This window comes from Bacillus rossius, chromosome 15 (genome assembly GCF_032445375.1).
Source record: "Bacillus rossius redtenbacheri isolate Brsri chromosome 15, Brsri_v3, whole genome shotgun sequence".
Classification (NCBI taxonomy): Eukaryota; Metazoa; Arthropoda; class Insecta; order Phasmatodea; family Bacillidae; genus Bacillus; species Bacillus rossius.
This window is the reverse complement of record NC_086342.1, coordinates 15,404,795-15,426,930: the sequence shown is the minus strand read 5'-3', so window position 1 is coordinate 15,426,930 and position 22,136 is coordinate 15,404,795. Positions and strand designations below refer to the sequence as shown.

At 39.5% G+C, this 22,136-nt stretch overlaps 1 protein-coding gene and 1 non-coding gene across 2 annotated transcripts in view; both read left to right on the top strand.

Moving 5' to 3' along the window:
- Positions 1-22,136, top strand: part of LOC134539640 (uncharacterized) — a 560,732-nt gene that overhangs the window by 159,458 nt on the left and 379,138 nt on the right. The window lies entirely within an intron of this gene.
- Positions 13,625-13,706, top strand: Trnas-aga (transfer RNA serine (anticodon AGA)). The gene has a single exon. It is a non-coding gene; the product is annotated as a tRNA-Ser (tRNA).

The window sequence follows — 22,136 nt, the reverse complement described above, 5'->3', positions numbered from 1 at the left end:
CGGTAGACATGACATTATCTGGCGCAGAAATGAAGATTAAGGCGTAATGCAAGTCCCTCGAGTGCTTTCAAGAATCTGTACGGGTGTTTCATTCCTACAAATTACTCTAAAAACACGGGTTTTGTGATTCACTATCATAAAAATACATTTTAAAAATGAAATCCGGAAATATGACAACTCATCCGCCCTTAGCGTATTCTTAAATGGTTTTAGTAAACAGACGCCACTCGGATATCTCTAATCGTTTTAAAATCACGTTTTTTTTTTTTTCCTCTGAAGCTCTAACATCCTGTGTGCCCAGTTAGGCAGTTCCTTAAAAGTTGATTTTCTATCGATGATCATCGTAAATCACAAAAACAATATTCTAAAAGCATTAAGTGAGAGTTGTGAAAGCCTAAGTGCAAAGTTTTAGTTGCCAGGCAAACGTTAAGTCCAGTTACAATGTTATTTACCTGTAGCTGTTAATTACAGGTTGATGGCAAACACTTAGTATACGTATCATTAAAAAAGCAATTTTTATATTACTGTCCTGTAAAGTTTTCCAATTGTAATGCAGGCTCGTTTGGTTCTGATGTAAAGAAATATGCCACAAAGCGCTATCTATGCGAGTTAAAACAAGTACTCCTACAGATAGGCAACCAGGTGATAGGAGAGCGTTGCTGGTAGTTTTTCTTTGTGACAGGCGTTTCCCGCGTCGCTAAAGCGATGGAAATCTACTTGCGAAAGTCTTCCACATTTATTATATGCCTTACTAGAGTTCGGATTCTTCCCTGCTTGGCCAGTACTGGCGAGAGGGAAATGGGGGAGGGGCCAAAATCCCCGAGGCCTAGGCACCAGATTATTTTTAAAGCTTGAGTGTACCCTGATACAAATAAAATACCAAGTATTTTTTTTTTTTTTTAATAATTTATAGGAAACACTACAATTTATGCAATTAGCGCACATAACGTTTACAGTCTTTAGATTTTTTTTACTGTGGGTTTTCAAAAGTTGTGCATTAATTAATACGGTGGGGACCTGCCGAAATTTTTTTCCGCCGGTTTTTTCACGGTCCTGTATGTGAAAATAGTGGCACGACAAATGCATTGTCGAGCATTACCAGTTTCGCTAAGTTGAATCCGGTTGAAATAGTGTTGTTGGTTTTACCGCTGGTTTGCTGATTGCGGGGCGACTCCAGGCTAAGAAAAAAAAAAAACTACTTGAAACTTAAAAACACCACACTCATAGCCATGTCTAACCCGTCATTCAGATTCACAACTCCTCGCATTTAATTTCGTTTGCGCTGCAAACGTGTTACGGAGGTTGGTAACGCTGGTTTTGCTATGTAACATCTTAGCTCTCGGTATACGGAGTTTTGTAGGAGTTATTTCTTGAATGGAACGCAAGTCGAATGAACGGAAATGTGTAACTACGGTGCTACCATCTGTGGAAGGCTCAGAAATCTTGAAAAGATGGCGGACTCGTGTGATTTGCCCGTATATACTGCTTTCGTGAACATCGTGGAGTTTACACCGCGCATATATAGTGAAAAAAATAAATCTTTATAATAGTACAAATATCCTTGGATACTTAATGTTATAGTTTATAGTGCAATTAAATAAATAGTGACATTTGAAATACGTTAGAATCCGGACATTACAACCATTAATTAATATTGAAATTTAGAGGTAGCGCAACGTTCATTATACTGTAGAAACACAACAAATTGTAAGCCTACATATTTTCGACGCCATGAATAATACAAGAATGAAAATTTCAAGAATGCAAAACACAAGAAAAATACTATGAAATTTTTACTATTGAATTTTAAATGCTCAATCAGCTCAATAAGATTAAAGTTTGTTTATAGGAAGTATTTGAAGACTGGTTTAAATATTTTAAGCATAACAAATATACAAACACATACTTAGTGTTATAATATCTTTTTTAAAATGATTCAGGTTAATATTTTAATTTTAATAATTCTACGTTTTAAATTTCGTGTCTGATTTTTGCATTATAAGTGTATTTGCAACACGAGAACAAATAAGTTTTTTTTTAAGTAATTGTGATGTCGGCAAATGGAATGATTTGATAGTCGACGTAGCTGTTCTAGCTACGAATTCTAGCAGCGAGCACAGAAACTACGTGTGATTCGCGTCCAGCAAAGAGCGCGAAGTTTCCGTGGATACATTTCACGCTCGGAATTATTTTAAGAATTAGTCGATACATTTCATGTCCGAGTTTCGTATTATAAGTGTATTTGCAAAATCAGAACACGTGGATATGCTCGTTACCGAGGTTAGATCTTGCACATCTTTGGCGAGTACCGAAAAACTAGCTCACTTTTTTTTTTTTTTACATCTCACACATTTTCCAGGACTTTCTACCAAGCCCAGTGATGTCGAGGATTCTGTTTTCGAATTATGGCTCACAACTGGAGATAAATTAAACTTATTCTGGGATCATGTTATAGCACGCGTTTTACTGTAGCGCCATTTATCACTATGGTTTACTTTCCGCTGCGTCAACTACCCCCTAATATTTGTCTACTGTTTGAGCCAAAAGTATTACACGTACAGGAAGCTGCAAATTTCGGTGAAGACTGACCAAATTGGAACCTTTAACGGCTAGACAGAAGCCAGGTTATCTCCATCAGTTAAACAATCTTATCACGACTACCTATCTTATCTATCAGTTTATTGATATTGGATATATAATGTGTCGAGGGATTCACACAACAAAGGAAAAGAAGTATGTGCAAAATTATTGGCGTTCTTTATCTCAACACAATACATTAGCTATTTAAGACGAGTTGATTGCTGTAGGCGAGTACTTACGTGTTTTCTGGAAATCCCAGAAGTTAGGACGTGCACTCTCCACTATCTCGAGGAATCAGCAGTTAAACTGCGTTACAATTAAGGCAGGTTTTTCCGATATATATTTGCCGTGACGTAAGTCACCTCGGTACGCAGACAAGCTGCTTGATCAGACAACACTGCGACAGCGCATGTCACAAACTCTGTTGTCGTCGTATCTTGGTGTGTTCCACTGAGTGTGGGGCGAACTTTTTCGTGACCACGCGAAACGTCCTTCACCGCTGCATAGTGAACATAATATTTTGTGTAGAAATGTTTATTTTTTTTTGCCGATTTAATATCTTTTTGCGGGCAAAAACATTTATGAAAATGCGACTTTAGAAGTAAAGAATGCACTATAGAAAAGTGTAAACACAGTAAATGAACTTATTTTAAGTAATCATCGTGTAATTAGTCAGAGAAAATTTTTAATTATGAATATTTGCCTGATTTCGGAGAAATAGTAGCAGGTTTTACAAGGGCGTAAACCGTAAATGAAATTTGGTCGAAAACTCTGATGTCATTCTAAAGCTAACACCGGATCCAACGTCGTAGTTGCGGATTACGAGTTGCGAAAAAGTATGCAAAAGTAGACAAAAGGTTGCAAACGTATGCAAAAGTATGATAAAGTATGTAAACGTTTAATAATTTTTGGTAAGCACACGAAAACATGCGCTGCTGCAGCCCACATGTGTCTAGTTCAAACCCTTTTTTAAAGTGAAACTTTTTTTTTTAGCCGGTAGAGTAGTATCATAATCACAGGTTAGCTAAAGTGAGTAGGGAACGGAGTTAACATTTGAAACGTGTGTAACGAATATTGGTTGTCGGCAACTGTCGATGGCTGTAGCGCGGGGCGCCGCCACGCCGCCACGCGCCAATTACTACCTGAGCTTGCAAACAGCTTGCCTCAATAGTGAGTGACAGGGACCTTGGAATCAGAACATGTCGCGCAGCTACACGTGAAGTGACGTAACAGAGATACTTGCTGCAATTTGCAAATTAATTTTTTCTTTCTTGTTTTTAATGGTTTAAGTAAACTTTTATTTCGTCATTTGATACCTTTATGTCGCGCTTTTAACACGCGTGTTTCTTCTTTAAAAAAAAATGGTTGTCTGTAAAGTCGGTTTACGGACGATAGTTTAACGTGACTACGTCATAACAAAACATTGATGAAATGATTGCATACTTGTATGAATAAAATTGAATCAATTTTATTTTAATAATAAAAGAATAAATACTTGAAATTATACTAGTAATCAGATTTTTTAAATGCAAGAATAATTAACCTTTATTGCCGAAATTGTTGTTGTAATAAGCAATGAAAACCACATTAACTTTTCACTTCACTTTATAAACAGTCGAGTGGAAGAGAGATAGATGCGGCGCAAGCGTACAATGAGCGTAACGGGACACAACATAACGGAACAATGTGCGTAACGGGACACAGCGTAACGGAACAATGTGCGTAACGGGACACTTTTTCGTGCGTGCAGCCGGCGTTACACGGTAGCAGGTAATCAGGCGTGTACGAAAGGACATGTTGTTAATCAGTGCGTACTGCCGCGGCCCCGTCTGTAGCATATTTCAGCCTTAGTTCGCGGTGTGCATTGTATTTACACTCTCTTTCTAATGCACGATTTCTGCTATTAGCGCTGTCCTTGTTTCTGTGTGCTCTGTTGCCCGATATACACAAAGTGCATAAATGTTTTAGACGCAAGTTAATAATGTAATATATTTTTTTAATGCATACAAAAAATATATTATTAAAAGAAAATATTTAATGGATATTTTTGGAAATACTTTTACTTGTATTTCATTAAGAATATCATCTGTTAATATTCAATTATTACTTGTAAGGAAATATACCTGAAAGGCGTCATCTTGGTTTCAACCGTTTTTGTGAACAATTTTTTTACGTGTAGGTATCGTCTTAGCTCTCGGTATACGGGATTTGGTAGGAGTAATTCCGTGATGCAACGGGAAGTCGCATGGAACGGCAATGTGTATCCACTGTGCTGCCATCTGTGACGAATTCCGTGAACCAAAGTTCACAAAGCCAAAGGGAAACTTAATATTAATAACTGTTTAATGAATTTTAACAGAATTTTAATGAAATTCCTTGTCTAAAATCAGGTCCGAATCCGGGGTTTAGTATTTTTCAAGTATTTTTTCGCCTTTATCGGAGCCATTTAATTATATATATTAAAATTTTCGTCTGCTAATCAAATAATTCAGTGGTCTATATAGCTGCTCTAACAGCGGATTATAACAGCTGATGCGAAAACTACGTGTGATTCGGTCCAGAAATATAGTTGAATCACAAATTTGGGCGTATATTCATCACGCTCGATATTATTTTTAATAATTCTACGTTTAATTTCGTGTTCGAGTTTCATATAATAAGTGTATTTGCAACATGAGAACACGTGACCTATCTCGTTCCCGGAGTTAGATGTACTCTGACGAGTACAGAAAGACTCGCTAGCATTTTTTTAAAATTTAATTTTACATAAAAAAATTGTTTCTGTTTGACCATAGCACATCATTAATGGAATTCGTCGTTATTATCATTTATATAAATATTAGTGATATAAATATTAGTTTTTAGAATTTACGTATTGCTTCTTTCAGACACTATTTTGTAATCTTAGAAAAATAAAAAAAAATAACAAAATTTAATCTTTTCAAATGTATTATAATTTTCGATGGTATACAAAATAGTTGTTTTAATGAAATAGCTTGGCTTCTGGGTTTAGCCGTGTCCTTTGCGAATAATTCACCGACGTTTCGGTCGACATTGCATCATCAGTAGATACAGTAGATAACTTCTCCCTGATGATGGTGACTGCAATGTTGACCGAAACGTCGGTGAATTATTCGCCAAGGACACGGCTACAACCCAGAAGCCGAGCTACTTCAGACAATGGCCTTGAAAGCATGCGAACATTATTAGTTGTTTCAATGTTAACGATCCGGGTAGCACGAATGAGGCACCAATGGGTGTCATTCGTTGTGTATTGCAGTGTAAGAATGAGAGACTTACAGCCAGCCCGTTCGCCAGTATTCGGTTCATAGACGAGGAATGAACGTCGAGGTGTCACAAGTAAGGACGTGGATGGTGGCCGGGGACGCACCACAACGCCGAAATACCACAACGCCGAATTGCATTAACGCCGAAAAATGTCATTGCAGGACTGCCACAAATGTTAGGTTAGGTTAGGCTAGGTTAGACTAGCCTAGGTTATGTTAGGTTGTGGTATTTCGGCGTTAAGATACACTTAAGAAACACACACAAATTCATTCAGGTTGTTTTTCATTTTGCTCCTGTGGCCCGCCCGCCCCCCCTCCCCGCAGCAACATTTTTCGGCGTTACTGTATTTCGGCGTTGTGGTACACAGCAGGTTTTCTAGCTGTCGGCGTTGCGGTCAATTTGGCATTCGGCGTTATTGTACGTTCGGCGTTGTGGTAACGACCCATGGTGGCCGCCCGTCGTGAAAGCGCTCTCGCCTGCGGCGCAGGCCACAGCAGGCCGCAGCAGGCCACAGCAGGGGCGTCGCGCCGCGGGCGGTTAGCCCGCTGCGCCGATAGCAGGGCTCGCTATCTCTCGCGCGGGGAAGCGGACTGTCAGGGTGACTTCCGGGTCGTTGACGCCAGGTGTGCCACCTTTCCGGGCGCACACACACGCGAACCTCACCGCAGATTTGAAAACTGCTCAGTATATCCGAGTAGTATCTGTTTACGAAAACCATTACTCAAGGATATAAGATGAGGACATATCAGTAGTTTTGTTTACGTATTTCGTTTTTAAACTGTGTTTTTTTCTTCAGAAGAGTGGAAATACATAAAACAAAACGCGTGTGTTCATGAAGCACTCAAGGGACTTGCTTTACGCCTTTATCTTCATGTATCTCCGCCATGAAGTGTTATGATTACCGCTCAGATATAATATAGTTGCCATATGCGCTACTAGAAGACTGCACGCGCCTCACAACACAAATACACTCCTGATTAGGCGGTGCCCTTAAGACTCCAAATAAAAAAATTAATCCTCGTTAGTACAACTACGAAAATTTTGCTTCTCGGTATAAAATAAAAAAATTATTTTACGGTTTTAAAGTTTGTTGGCGGGGGGCCAAACAAACCTTCGTTTTAGTGATGATGAGTACCGTCTCTAGGGAATAGTTTGTCCAGGGTGAAGATGGCGTGGGGGAAAAATCCCTGGTGCCACAGCCTTCGGGTCATTGGAAACTTAAGAAATTATGAACAATAAAAAAAAAAATCTGTATTCCCAAAACTTGGGCCTGTAATTAGGGGCTGTTTGAGTCTTGAGTTACTCTGGTTCGGTTGGCCCTAGGTCCTCAAAAGTCTAGTGACTTCCTCAGCTCATCATTAACAGACCTTATGATTACGTATTTTTACAAGGTTGGACTCCACTGTCTCGCTGTAATCGAGGTAATGCCCCTGCTGCAATAGGATGTTACCGACTAACGGTCCTGCGTAAAGGCATGTCCACACTTGTATTAGATGAGCGTATCTGTAGCATAATTTAATACGCGACCATGATACAGCTGCTGGATGAAAAAGACAGCTCGATCTGTTGCAAGCATGTTTTCATTTTAGCACCCACTGGTTTTGTTTCATTTTGAGTTTTACCTTCCGATGGTGGATGGAAATAAAGAATTTTTGTAAACAGAAACAGTCTTGGGGGTTCATCGGTCCAAGTTGGACGTTTAAAAACACCATGGCGCTATCTTTCGTGTGTAGAACTGTTTCTGTGCCTGAGTGGAATGCTTAAATAAATAAATAAAAAATTGGTTGTCTGTAAAGTCGGTTTACGGACGATAGTTTAACGTGACGTCATAACAAAACATTGATAAAATAATTGCATACTTTTATGAATAAAATTGAATCATTTTTATTGAATTATCACTATTTTGTATGGATACAAAGAAGGAGTAAAATGAAATCTACAATTTAATTGATAAATTTACTTTTATTTGCACTCATTAATTCAAATATGTTTATTACTTTAACGAAGAGATTATTTTAACTATAACTTTTATACATGTTTGCTATTTAACTTCTTCCAATCTGTGTTATTCTGTTAAGGATAGGACGATGGTAGGAAAAGTAGGAAACGAATGGGAGTGTTTCAATTTTAATGTGCCTCGAAAAAGTCAAATCGATGGTTTTTCCAATCGAGTGGAAGAGAGATAGATGCGGCGCAAGCGTACAATGAGCGTAAGGGGACACAGCGTAACGGGACAATGTGCGTAACGGGATACTTTTTCGCGCGTGCAGCCGGCGTTCATCGATTTATTAGACGTTGTCACGTCAAAAACGTGCAAAAGGGAACTAACTACTGGAGTGGTCCTGCGGCTGCGCAGCTCGCGTGGCTGTGATACAAAATATTGATCGGGGACAACTCGTCCGCTGTGTCCGTTTCAGCATCGCGCATCTCGAATGTGAACGGCGGAAGACGGACTCCTGGCGGTACCATGTACGAACCGATCATTGGACACGCGTGGCTTGGTACGGAACACTTTCTTTCGCAGGCCGATCACGACACGGACACGGTGATCTGATACGAGCGTGGACGCGGCTCGGTGCTGCATTCGCGGTGCTGGTCCTAAAAGTGTTCGCGGGCCGCGATGGACGGTGAGCCTAGTGCCACGTGCTTGGGCTATGTACATAGATGTCAGGGCGAACATGATCATTTTCATTCTCAGCCAAGGAAATTTTTGTTAGCGAGCTCTTTTTAACAAGACAACTATTTTATATATAGGTATACAATTACGTAGAATTTATTTCTAGTGACCCCAAATTTTGCTCATAATCTGTAATGTATATTTTTTTGTATATGGGACTGAAATTATCATGTAAAACTACAGATATTTGTAAATTTGTAGTACATTTACATGAAAGCAACTGCATCACAACACAAAAAAAAAGGTTCGCAGTAATACTGGGTCCGGATTCTTGCCCGGACATTTATCCTTTGCGTCGTCCCAGTTCCACAATCAAAGTTATTTGTAAACAGTTCCCTGAATACCTTTACAGTATTAACTGCGCCCGTTAACAAGCTCAATAAAACAATAAAGACCTATTGTTGAATATTCGATTATATTTCCCATGGTTTTAAGAAACAATTTTTCGTAGGTACAGGATGGGACAAAATGTGTGTATCGGTTTTGACGGGCTATTAGAAAAACCGAAGGAACTTACAAAAATAAGGTTTATTTTATTGGAATAAGTATACATACCCATGTTTTTTTTTATCAAGTTCTGAATATCGCATCAGGAAGATGGTGGCCATCACCAGCAATGCATTGATAAATGCGTAAGGACATGCAGATTTCGCGAAAAGATTTCGAGACTAGATGAAAGTTAAAACACTGTAGCACAGTCTGTGTTTCGTGATTGGGTGAGTTTCTTCCAGGTACATATCGATTGTAACAACCCCAATCACAGCGATTCAGTGCGGAAGTAAACGCCTCCTGAGTGGCTCGGTCAAACAAGGCAACGACTTCCTTCGCAGACGGCCACCAATCACAAGGAAGAAAACGTTGGTGCGGGTATACCTTTGTTGCAGTCTAATGAGTGTTTCAGATCTTTTCGCGAAAAACGCCTGCCCCTATAAAATGCGATTTCGGAACTCTTCGGCCGCTTTTCGGCGCGTTTCCAGGGGGCAGAGTGGTGATTTCCTCCCGAATTCGCATCTTCAGTTCTTCTAAGACGTGAAAATCCTTTTTCCTTGAGGTAACCCCACGGGAAGAAGTCAAAAACGCCCAAATCCTGTTCGCGCGAGCACACCCCACGTCGCCAGGTTCGCTGAAGTCACTTGTCTCTCGTTATTTCTTGCCAGTTACTCATATTGTCCCTATTTACACAAATTTGGTCAAATTCGAATTGAACATCTTTCTCTCACAAAAATGTCGATTTAAAAAAAAAAACCGTACCGATTGTGCTGAAAATTGGTGGACGATCGTTAAATTACATAATATTAATAATTCAAACGACGAAAATATGATTGAAAAGTCAAATCGATGGTTGTTCCAATCGAGTGGAAGAGAGATGCCACGCATGCGTACAATGAGCATAACAGGACACATCCGTAGTGGGACATCCGTAGTGGGAAAATGTGCGTTACGGGACACTTTTTCGTGCGTGCAGCCGGCGTTCATCGATTTATTAGACGTTGTAACGTCAAAAACTTGCAACCATCGATGGCTGTCATGTGTTTGTTGCGTATTCGCAGGCCGACATATTTTATATGTAATAGTTTATTTTTTGTTCGTCGCGCGGATTGAGAACTGCGTGCTCTCAAAAAACGCAATGTTTTGCTGTCGAAACGAGTTCCACGCGTCGATCCGTCGCCCCTACTGAGATTCCAAGTAACAAGGCGTTCATTGGCTGCCGTCCTTTTTGGACGCCATCTTGGTCTTCGACTTGGGTCGACAGGAAAACGTACGGTTTTACAAATTATTTGCCTACACGCCCGAATACTTGATTTCGTGTAACTACTTTTTTTTTACTTCGCATGCAATTAATTAACCGTTTTAACGATCGTATGTGCAGTAACGTGGGTGAGAGTCCTTACTGTGCTTGCCTCGATAATTACAGGGACCTTGGAAACAGAACCTGTCGCGTAACCTCAGGTATCAAGTGACGTAACAAAGACATTTACTGTAATTTTCAAATAATTTTTTTATCGTTTGTAAAGGTATAAGTATCTTTGTTATGTAACTTTATACCTACTCGTCGCTCTTTTAGCACACGTGTTTTTTTTTTCAACTTAAAAAACAGGGGGTGAAGTCACACGAATGCGAGTATTAGGGTGTGTACGAAAGAATGTGTGAATGGTAGGCTTCCCTGTGCATCCCAGGGTCAGAGTCCCTGTAGGCCCCCGGGCCATTTTTGGTCCAAAAGGAGTAACCGAAAATCGCCACTCGACTGCCTAATGCTCGTAAATCAACACAAGATGATACACTTACAAATTGTACGTTTAAATATATATATATATATTTTTTCTCAAATGGTTTTAACAAGAGTTTTGATTTTTACGGATATATAGCTTAGTTTCTTTCGGACATTTTGACTGAGGTGAATGTTAGTTTCAAAACGACTAGTGTGGCCATAATTACCTCACAATGGTACCATACTTACGAAAGTAGTTCAAAACATCTTGTATAAACCTGAAAAGAAGCAATAAAATAAAAATATATAGTTTTGACCTTATAGAGAGGTATGCGACCTTAAAACAGGGGTGCCCACAAGGGGGGGGTAACGACGCAGGCTGCGTCATTATAATTTCAGGGGGGGGGGGGGGTGGTCAAAAGACGAGAAAAATGTATATATTATTTACATAATTATAGCTTCTAGTGTGAAAATACGTTTCTGGTGCTTTGATAATTGAAAGGGATCTTGTAAATCAAATTGGCAACCCCGCACTTTCCTCAAAAAAAGCAGTTTGGCATCTGTCGGTTCAGGATGGAAATATTACCTGATATGACCAAAATTATTATTAGAAAATCAGTTTTAATTAATGCAAAATGTGATAAAATATAATACTAAAAAAGTATAATATTATAAAATAATTGAGTAAATCATTGAGAAAACGGCATAAAGAAATTTGGGGGGGGGGGGCATCATTAGGTTAGGGGGGGGGGTGAGTCATAGTGTTTGGGGGGGGGGGGGGGCACCTCTGCTTAAAATAGCGGTTTTTTGTGATTTCTGCTCTTTTCCGAATTAAAGTGCCAAGTTTTAGAGACTTGTAAAATGAATAAACACACTCCAGTGTAATTCTGAAGATGGTATGCTGTTTTTTGCAATAAGGAGAATTTGGGCATAAACTTGGTGCTGCACCATTATAATCAAGGTTTTTTTTTAAAGCGGGATTCGAAGCTAACTTATCGTCATTATTTTATCGAGTGCTCGCGTGAAAAAAAATTAACCCCCGTTTCAAGTGTACCTGCACACTGAATATTTATATTTAGGTAATTCTGATGGAGGGACTTTTCCAAAACAAACAAACAAAAATTCTAACTGCCTTTTTATTATATGTTTGTGAACCATTATATAAGAGGGCGTTGTGATACTTCAAATAGTTTACCATTAGCTTACCATTTTAACGAGTGCTTAAGTTAGGTTAGGGGTCGTCCATTAATCACGTGATGTTTTTTTAGCAAATTTTTAACCCCCCCTCCCCCCTAGTGATTTGTGGTGAGGTTTCAGACTAACCCCCCCCCCCCCCCCCAATAAATCACGTGTATTTTTTTGGAGCAAAATATTTTTTAAAAATTTCAGAATATTATCTTTGAATATAGATATAATCTAATTTAATTCTGGAAAATTAAGCACAGTGATAAAAATGTCCAGACACGCATTAAGGTTGCAGGTTTATTCTCACTGGCATAAAAATAATAAAGGAAAGCGGGGATATTGTTGCCTGGCTACGGCGAGTCAAGGTCACGCGTCGCTTTTCGGTTTAGTAGAAATCGCGCGAAAAAATAAATACACGTGATATCTCTCTACACCCCCTCCCCCCTTGTGATATTTCGTGATTTTTCCCGACACCCCCCCCCCCCCCCCCCTTTTAGAGCCACACGTGATTAATGGACGATCCCTTAGGTACATTAAAAATACATGTAATCATGAGAACAGTTGTTTTGGTTAAGTAGTTAGGTTAGCTACTTTAAAAATCTTCTGAAATTATTTTAAAGCTTGCTTAGATTCGGTTAGCTACATTAAAAAATATAGTAAGGACGGTAGGTTATGTTATTAAAAATTTTAATTGTTAATTCCAAACCAATGATTAAAAATATTTTACAGTTTTTAAATGTAATTGACTTAACCAACCTTCCATAATGTTTTTAAGTATTTTTAATGTCGTAAAACTAATATATCAACTGGCCACAGAATTTTTTTTTTATGTAAATACATAGCCCAACTGACCATTCTCAAGATATTACAGTATTTGTATTGTTGCTTACCTAACCATTCATTCACAATAATTTCCATGAGTTTTATGTAGCTAACTTAACCCCTAAACCAACAGTTTATGCTATTTTTTAAGTATTTTAAATGTAGTTAACAAAACTGAACTGACCGTTCTCACTAAATCACAGAATTTGCAATATAGCCAACCTAACTAATTATTTCACGCTATTTTAAATGTAACTAACCGAACCTAAATGTCCACATTAATTAAAAGTATTTTTTTTAAATGTAGCTAACTGAACCCAACCGACCATTCTCACAATATCAAGGTATTTCATCAACCAAACCTAACCACTCGTTAAAATGGTAAACTACTTGAAGTATCATGTCTATGGGTATGTATATAAGACATATGTAATATTTGTAATTCAGATTATTTGAATTTTTTTTTATCAATGTTTGTTTTATTTCAAAGTTGTATGTATGTAAAACTAAATATGTATGTGTACCTATTTAAAACTGTGTGTATATGTGTAACTGTAAATATGTAAATTTACATGTTCCATAGCCTTATGGTTTCTACCAAAAGAAGGCTCAATGGAATACAAATAAATAAATAAATAAATCACAATGCCCTGTTAGATAGTAATATTGGGGAACATGTCAGGCAGTAGAAAAATAAGAATTTTAGGATATTTTTTTTTCTTTTCGGAAAATGGGTTCTTCTTTTAGAATTACTGAAATATGTTAATATCGGAGAGTTGTGAAAGAAATGGTTGTCTTGTATGAACTAGCGATGTGAATGTATTACATCAGAAAACCACGTACAGCATGAGGGTTACTCATGTGCAGTCGTGGCCGAGTGGTTAAGGCGTCTGACTAGAAATCAGATTCCCTCTGGGAGCGTAGGTTCGAATCCTACCGACTGCGAAGATGGAATTTTTTTTTTTACATGTTATGAGAATTAGTTGCTCGATTAGAGATTTCATTAGGAAATAAAATCTAAGCTACCGGTGTAAAACCCATGATACTGATTAAAGTTTAAAGATTGTAAAACGTAAAATTTATTAAAGAGACATTTTTGGACAACGAATACAACTGGAAATTATTTATTATATATTTTTTAAACCCGTTCCTGGTTCATCCGACGAAACGAAGATTCGATTTGTAAAGTAGTGTGCTATTATCATTTTAAAACACCACAATATCTGACAGATGAGCTTGTCAACTTCGATTTCGTTTATCATCCCTACACTAAGAATAAGAACTAGTTTCAGGTACCCACATTTAATAAATACATCAGTTTACAAGCACTCTTTCATTTACATGGCATGTAAGATATTGTGGAAATACCTACCGGGAAAGCTAAAATATATTTCACTTGTCTCGCCCAGGAAAAATAAATATGTCACTTTTATTGCTAAACCTGTTTAAAAGCTATGTTAAAGTTATGTATTGTAACGGTATTTTTATATTTTTTAATTGGATCATATTAGTATAATCCTCCGCGAAATATTTTTTTTATCGCGTACCAATACCAATTATTGTAAATCAGCCAAGGGCTGTGAATAAATAAATAAATAAATAAATAAATAAATAAATAAATATCAGTTAAGTTTAACGTAGACAAATATCGCACGGTAAAATAATGTAGCATGACGTACAAATGAAGCATTAGAAGATAATGCTTTTAAACGGCTAATTTTCAATATCTACTTTTGGTATTATTAAGTTACACGTCTGAATAAAATTAATACTGTAGTACACTCTAAATAGGAATACTAAGACTTGAATCAGTGATAGGACAGTAACTGAAAATTCTGCTTAGGTACTAGTTGTTTCTGATTAATGAATCAGTTAGTGTTACTAAAAATATGTGTTTGTGGCTGGGCAATCACAGGAAGAAAAAAATTTGTCAAAAACCACTGTAGTTGAAACTGTTTGAATCCACTGATTCAAGTCGAGAATTTTTCAACGAATCTGCAGTAATTTTTTTTTTTCTGATCTGGAGCGATTTCGTATATTTCTAATTAATATTATTTCATTGGCGACTTCGATGCCAACTTTTTTTTTTCACCCGTGGGTTTAAGTTCAGTTGTGTGTTGTTGTCCTGTCGTCTGTAACTTTTTTTTTGTCAGGAAGTGACCGGGGGAAAAAAAAAAAAAGAAGGTTATGTCTACATCGTAGTTCCTCTATGGCCCTGATGAGCGTGGCGGAGCAGCGCGTGACGTCACTCTTTCCTGGAATCTGCGGCCTGGAGGGATTGGTCGGTGATGATGGAAGAAGGGGGGGAAGGGGGGCAGGCGTCACTCTCAGGCGGTGCTGGTGTACGGGAAAAGGGGGGCAGGGGGATCAGGCCTGTTTGCAAACAAGCACGAGGCGGCGAGAGCTATCTGTGTGTGTGTTCCCTCCCTCTCTCCCTCCCTCCACCACTCCGGAGTCTTGCAGACTGTGCGCGCGCACACACACGCGTGGACAGAGGGACTGTGTGTGTGCGCGCGCTGTTGCCACGTCAGCTCGCCCGGTTACGATTTTTATTATGACCGGAACAGTTGTGTGAGAATTAATGTATTTCATCATATTGGTATGGGATGCTGCTAGGAGAAACACGTGTGCAGACTTCAGCAGGCCCGTTTTTTTTTTTTTTTGCCTGGCCCTCATAATACAAATAATTACTGCCGTTTTTTTTACGTCTTATAAATCGATGAACGCCGGCTGCACGCACGAAAAAGCATGACTCGTTGTCACGTTCCGCCTGAGCCGAGCGTGCAAGAACCGGCCAACCACCGTGCGAGAGTAACTTCTCTAATACCAAACAGGTTAAGGCGGGCTTTTTAAAAGCAGCAATTTAAAAAATATGATTTATTTGTCCAATTTCGTCATTTCAAATTAACAATCTATTGACATTGATTTGATTTCAGTTTATTTTTATAACTAATTGTTCGTGATTATATTTAAACAAATTATTTAAATTAAATTTGCAAAAACTGTAAATAATATTTGAAAATTAAAAAAGTATGGAATTTTTCATCAATGTTTTCTTATGGCGTTATCACGTAAAGTTATCTTCCGTAAAACCACTTTACAGACAACCCCCTTTTTTTGTTAATACAGAAGACGTTTACTGTAAGTTTCCGTGGATAAAATATTTCCTGGATAGATTTTATTTACATGGGTATGGTTTGCATATAATCGCAGGCAGTAAAGAAAAATATATTGTTGTACCTAATCATTTATTTTGTCACGGGTATCACTAAAGGAACAGGAAACCTTAACAAGGCAGGAAATAACGGATGCGAGTGTGTCAGAAAATTAGGTGCCCAGTAGAATTCATAAATACAACAATTTATTAACAGGAATATTCTCACAAACGAATATCTCATTTCATTCTCGAACTGACATTGATCGTTATGCAAAGGGTTTTAAAATAATTTGCTTCGTCGTGTTTGATTATCCCAGCAGCTGCTTCACGTTTCGCAGCATCAAAAAAAAAATGGGACCTCAGCTTCACCTTCAGTTCTTCACAGACACAGCAACAGTCTGTTGGTGGCTGTTCAAAATTTCATGTTGAATTACCCTTTAAAAAGTTCATCGGCTGCTGACTTGTGAGTCGTCTCTAACAGGTTTGCCTTTTGATTCAATACCTACTTTTTTGGTTGAAGGTTTCCTCATTGGCCCGGAATCGTCTAGAGAAGAACAGCGCACCTGTAGCAAGAGCAGTTTATGTTTTAGCCGATCGCGAAATGAATCCGCGAAAAAAAAATATTTCGATCTCTGGTTACGTGTGTATTTTAACCGTCAAACGTAGGTTGCGCAGATGGGCGCGACAAATCAGCAAGGGTATGAAAAAAGGGGGGGAAGGGGGGCAGCAGATGTCTCGGAGAGAGCGTGTGGCGCAATTCGGCTCGTTGTCGACTAGGTGTATGGGGAGGGGGGGGGGGGTGAAACCGCCAACAGCTGGCGTGCGGGGCGGCACACAACCTCTGTTCTTAGCCCCCCTTCGGGGGGCCTGCCCCGTGGTATATAGCCTCCTCTCGTGGTCGCGGCGTCAGGTGCGTTCAAGGTCAGGGCCTCTCCTCTCCTCGGGTTGACCGGGGGGAGGGTAATGGGTGAGGGGGGAGGAGGGGCCAGGTGAGACCGCACCGGTCAAGGTCAGGCGTGACTTCGCAGCATCCAGCATCCGTCCCCCTCTCGCCCCCCTACCGACTGGTAGAGCCGCATTCCTGGGCGAGTGTCGCTGGCCTCTTGCCCGGCTTGTCCTTCCCACGAGCGGGCGCCTCGCCCCAGGCTCCTCGGGGGCCGCCTTGCCCCTGGACTGGTCCCTGGTCCCTTGCCCCTGGTCCCTGGTCCCTGGTCCCTGGTCCCTGGTCCCTGGGACACACACACACACACACACACACACAAGGCGTGCAGAGCTTCAGGGATTAAACAACACACACACCCATCTGAAAACTGTTCAACACATCCCACTCAGGGACGCAACAACAAGGGGGGGGGGGGGGTAAGGGTATTTTGCCCCCCCCCCTCTTCTGAAACCTTAAAGTGGGGGCAAACGGGGGCAAACACGGTGCTGTGTAATCAATTTTTAGATAATAAAACTGCTTAAATAGCACCATTTTCCACCTTGATATACAAATTTTCCCGGGGGAGGACCCCCGGACCCCCCGCTTCAATAGGGGGGATCGATGATTCTTTATAAAAAGGTATATTGCCCCCCCTTTGTAAATTTAGTTGTTGCGCCTCTGATCCCACTGGGGTCTTCATTACGAAAACCATTTAAGAACACTCCGAGGGCGGATGTGTATCTATTTCCGTGGCTGAATCGTGTGTTTACAGAATAATTCTAGGCATTAAACATTCTGTACAGATTATTAAAAGCACTCAAGGGACTTTTCAGTACAATTGTTATCTTCATTTCTCAGCCATATGATGTTGTGGGTGTGTCACACCAAAGCACCGGCGAGTGTCGCACCTAGCGTCCCGCATCACTAACACAAATACGCGCCCCTGACTCGACAGTGGCTCTCTCCCTGCTGCTAGTCCCTTATCTCTCACCACTGGCCTCTCACTACTCACTCGTCCGTCACACACAGCACAGTCCCGATGCACTAGTCTCCGCACTCGAGGCCCGTCGCTCGTCGTCCGGTTATCACTCGCCAAGGAGTCACTCGCCCTCCTCACTTCATTGCCTCGGAGGCTGGCGTCGCCGTTTTTATACCCCTCAAGCCCCTTCTAGAATAGTCTCGCACCCCCTTCGAAGTGTCGCGTCATCAGGGTCGACTTGACACCCGAAGCTTCCAGAAAAGTGGCGTTCTAGTTACGCCACTTCATGCAGGCAGGCCTCTGGGAACGTGCCGAAACCTACAGAAGTGGTGAGGGAGGTGCAGGAAGCAGGAAGGGGGAAAGGGGTAGCGAGGCATCGTTGCTAATACGAAGAGGCACGCGGCAGTAATAGACCGCGCCATGCCCGCGGGCTAACAGGCTATCTGGTTGGTTAGTCAAGTCATAGCCCCCCTAACCCCCCCCCCCCCGAGCCCCCGCCTACAGTATACTCGTAACAATATCACATTTTTATGGACACAATAACTAATTTAACTTTGCACAAATCACTTCTAAACTGTTACGTAAAATAAAGTAATAGAAAACAATGGTCAAGTTCGTTAAATGGCTAAATCCACACAAAGGGGTACAAATAGGAAAGGTCTATTGAAAAACAGAAAAAATTGTTACAACTTCTTTAACATGAAAAATATTGCATGTGCATGAAATTATTATAAGTCTTTAGGGTGATACCTAAAACCATATAAAAATTATCTTAAACCTTGGTACGAAACAAATTTTTGTACGACCACTTATCAGTTCAAGGGAACAAATATAGTATTCGTAAGTAAAACAATATATAAAACTACCTTATTAGGCATAGTATGGAGTTTTCATTTTAAGCTGGATGCATTGAATTAAAAACACTCGAATTATTTTCACTACATGGAATTTTAGAAAATGTTTAATTGATGAATTTGGGATATTGTAGAACAAATAGAATGTTATGTACGTTAAGTTTTCAGTATGTTCCAGAAGTTTTTAGATGTTTCCAGAAGAAATGGGTACTTCGAATTCTACCTGCTCTTGTAGGTTGTGCCGAATGGTAATTTTTAAACTGTATTTTTTTGGAAAACTGAAAATGGATGAAACATAATTTTTAGGCATTAAACAGTTGGTAGAGATTCTTAAAAGCATTATAATTTTTCTGTCATAAAATGTTGTGGATACCACTCAAATCTCATAGTTGTCCTATACACGGCGAGAAGACTGTGCGTCAGGTCAGAGCCTTGTGCTTACGGAAGACACCGCGCTAGAAGCACCAGCGAGCGTAGCACTTTCATCCCGCCTCACCGACACAAAAACACCCGCGATTAGGTATTACTGGGATACAAATTCCAGACGCCACCTTGAAGTGAGCATTCAAGTTGACCGACGACATGTGTCTCGTCCACCAGGGAGCGTAGATAGTGGTGTCAAGGGGTCGTTACCACAACGCCGAAATACCACAACGCCGAACGTACAATAACGCCGAAAGCCAAATTGACCGCAACGCCGACAGCTAGAAAACTGCTGTGTACCACAACGCCGAAATACAGTAACGCCGAAAAATGTTGCTGCGGGGAGGGGGGGGGGGAGGCAAAGGAGCAAAATGAAAAACAACTGAATGAATTTGTGTGCTAACCTTACCTAACCTAACCTTTGTGGCAGTCCTGCAATGACATTTTTCGGGGTTAATGTATTTCGGCGTTGTGGTACAGAGTAGTTTTCTAGCTGTCGGCGTTGTGGTCAATTTGGCATTTCGGCGTTATTGTACGTTCGGCGTTGTGGTATTTCGGCGTTGTGGTGCGTCCCCTGTGTCAAGCACCTTTTCCCTTCTGCCATCTGTTGTGAAAAGAATCGCTTCAAATAGCATTAAAACTGCTATAGAACTGGCGGTATTTCTGCTGTACCCTTCTGTGGCCAGTAATCAGTATGGCCCACAAGCCGACAATTTATATTACAATTTTGAAACCGCATTAGACCACGTAAGACTAGTCTAGGGTGGAGCACCTGCTATATACTTTGAAACTAGCCCTTTGTATTTATATTTGTCGTAAAGCTGTTTATTTTTTACGTCAATTACGATTCTCTAAAATAAGAACAAAGTTTTTTTTATTAAATATAACGAAATGTAAAAAAATCGATATTGATAAGGTTAAATCATTTTTGCGTGAAATAGTGATTAGAAAAAGCTTATATAATGTAAGTGTATATAAATTATTAAGAGGGTCCGATCCGTCACTAATATATTTTTCACTGCATCACTGCTTCTCTCGTTAATAATATCATATTCTGAGCGTTACAAAAATATTTTCGACACTGACACACACACACACACACACAAGCACACACAAGCACACAGTGTGATTCGTGAGGAAGTAGCTGATGGGACAGACGTTATTTGGTTATGTTTTAGGCACAAGTATCTTAATTGCTATATTTATGAAAACCGTCATAATTTATTGATGCATATACCTCAATTTAAATTTTCAAACAATATTTATATTAATATAAAAAACTATATTTTCAGAAGTTATACTTCTTTAGGCGCGTTATAAAAAAAAGTTTGAGAGTGAATTTTTATGATGTGCGCGCACAATGCAACAAAATTTACTCAGGATGAAAAAAGGCTACATACAAATAAAGCTACATAAAAATTAAAATTGTATATGTGCTTTTAAATCATAGGTAGCCTATACTTTAGAGCTTGATTTTGAATTCTTGTCCATATAGTTAAAATCATTTATTTATTTTAAATATTAGTGTTAGTATTGTATTTATACACTTTTTAAGTGTATTTATATAAGTGAGGTTGTGTTCCCGTATATACAATTTATTTGCATTATAGAAGATTACATTATTATTTAATAAATAATTAAAATTAGTACATTATAATAAAAATTCAGTATTTTTAAATCTCGTATAAAGTTAGTTTTTTGTTTCGCCAATTAAGTATAATTTCTAACGCGCGTACGTGAATATAAAGACCCATTTTTTTTTGTTATTATGCAAATGAGCCATTTGTTGGTAATGTTATACTTTTAAGTCGTAGACAGTATGCAGTATTTATGGCTCAAATATAACTGCAGTTGAAGGTAGGAAAGTTACAAAGTCAAGCCTTTGTGTTTATACCAGTTCCTGTCAGCTATCTTCAGCACGTGTTGTTTTTTTCTTCGACTTATCTATTGACGTACAACATGACACTTAAGTCACGCCCATTCGTTTCCGCTTTGTTTCTTTTCCACGTTTGAAACGTTTTACAAAGTGGAATTTCGCCTCTGACTATGGTTTTTTTACATTTCGTCGCACTCCATCGCAGACATATTGTATGGGTTGGTCGTAATTTTCGGATTTTTCTTAGTTGCAGCTATTCCGTGTAGGTACAATGTGATTCGTGACGAAGTGTTATAAAGGAAGGAGCTGATGCCTGACGTTATTTCAACGGTCACCTGCCTTCACAGTGGAATGTTCAAACACACCGCCTTCAGGCGGCAATGCACTGCGCACGCGTGTGTGCTCTGTGCTGGCTACTTCCGAGCGAGCACGCTTCACATGGGTGCGGTTTTACGCACCATCGTAACTCCATACGTAGTGCGATTACACCTCATGTTGACTTTATGTAAGCTTTTGGACATACGCCATTGCTAGAGACCCGTGAATTTCGCGGATTCAATGACCTCCAGGATATACTCCAATATCCTCTACACACTCGGGCAAATGCCAACTGTTCATTGGCTGTTGACTTGTGAGTCGTCTCGACTGGGTGGCCTGTAATTCGACACTTCTATGAGTGAGGGTCTCTAATTGGCACTCAGTCCTCCAGATTAACAGAGAACCAATGACAGAAGCAGCACTAAGGTATAATTATTTGAATTTTAGCATAACACGAAATGAATCCGCGAAATTCACGGGTCTCTAGCCATTGCTAAGCACATGTATGTCTGTAGAAGAAAACTACAAAAAACCCAAAAGACAAAAAACACAAATTAAGCAAATGATTGCTGTTGTCAACAGGTTATAAACACCACATAATATTCCATAGAAGGAATATGGTCAACAAACAAAGAAAAACAAAGAAACATGTACTAAGAGAACGAAAAAAAAAACCCACAAATTATGACAGATTAGACACTAAAAATACGTTTCCTAAAAAAATAAGGGACTGGCCGTGTCCAGTCTTAGCACCGGGAATACGGTTAGGGAACAAGTGTAGCATATTCAACACCCAAACCTTCATTTCTGTGTGTTGGAACGGGAAGCCTACAACTCACGTAGTTT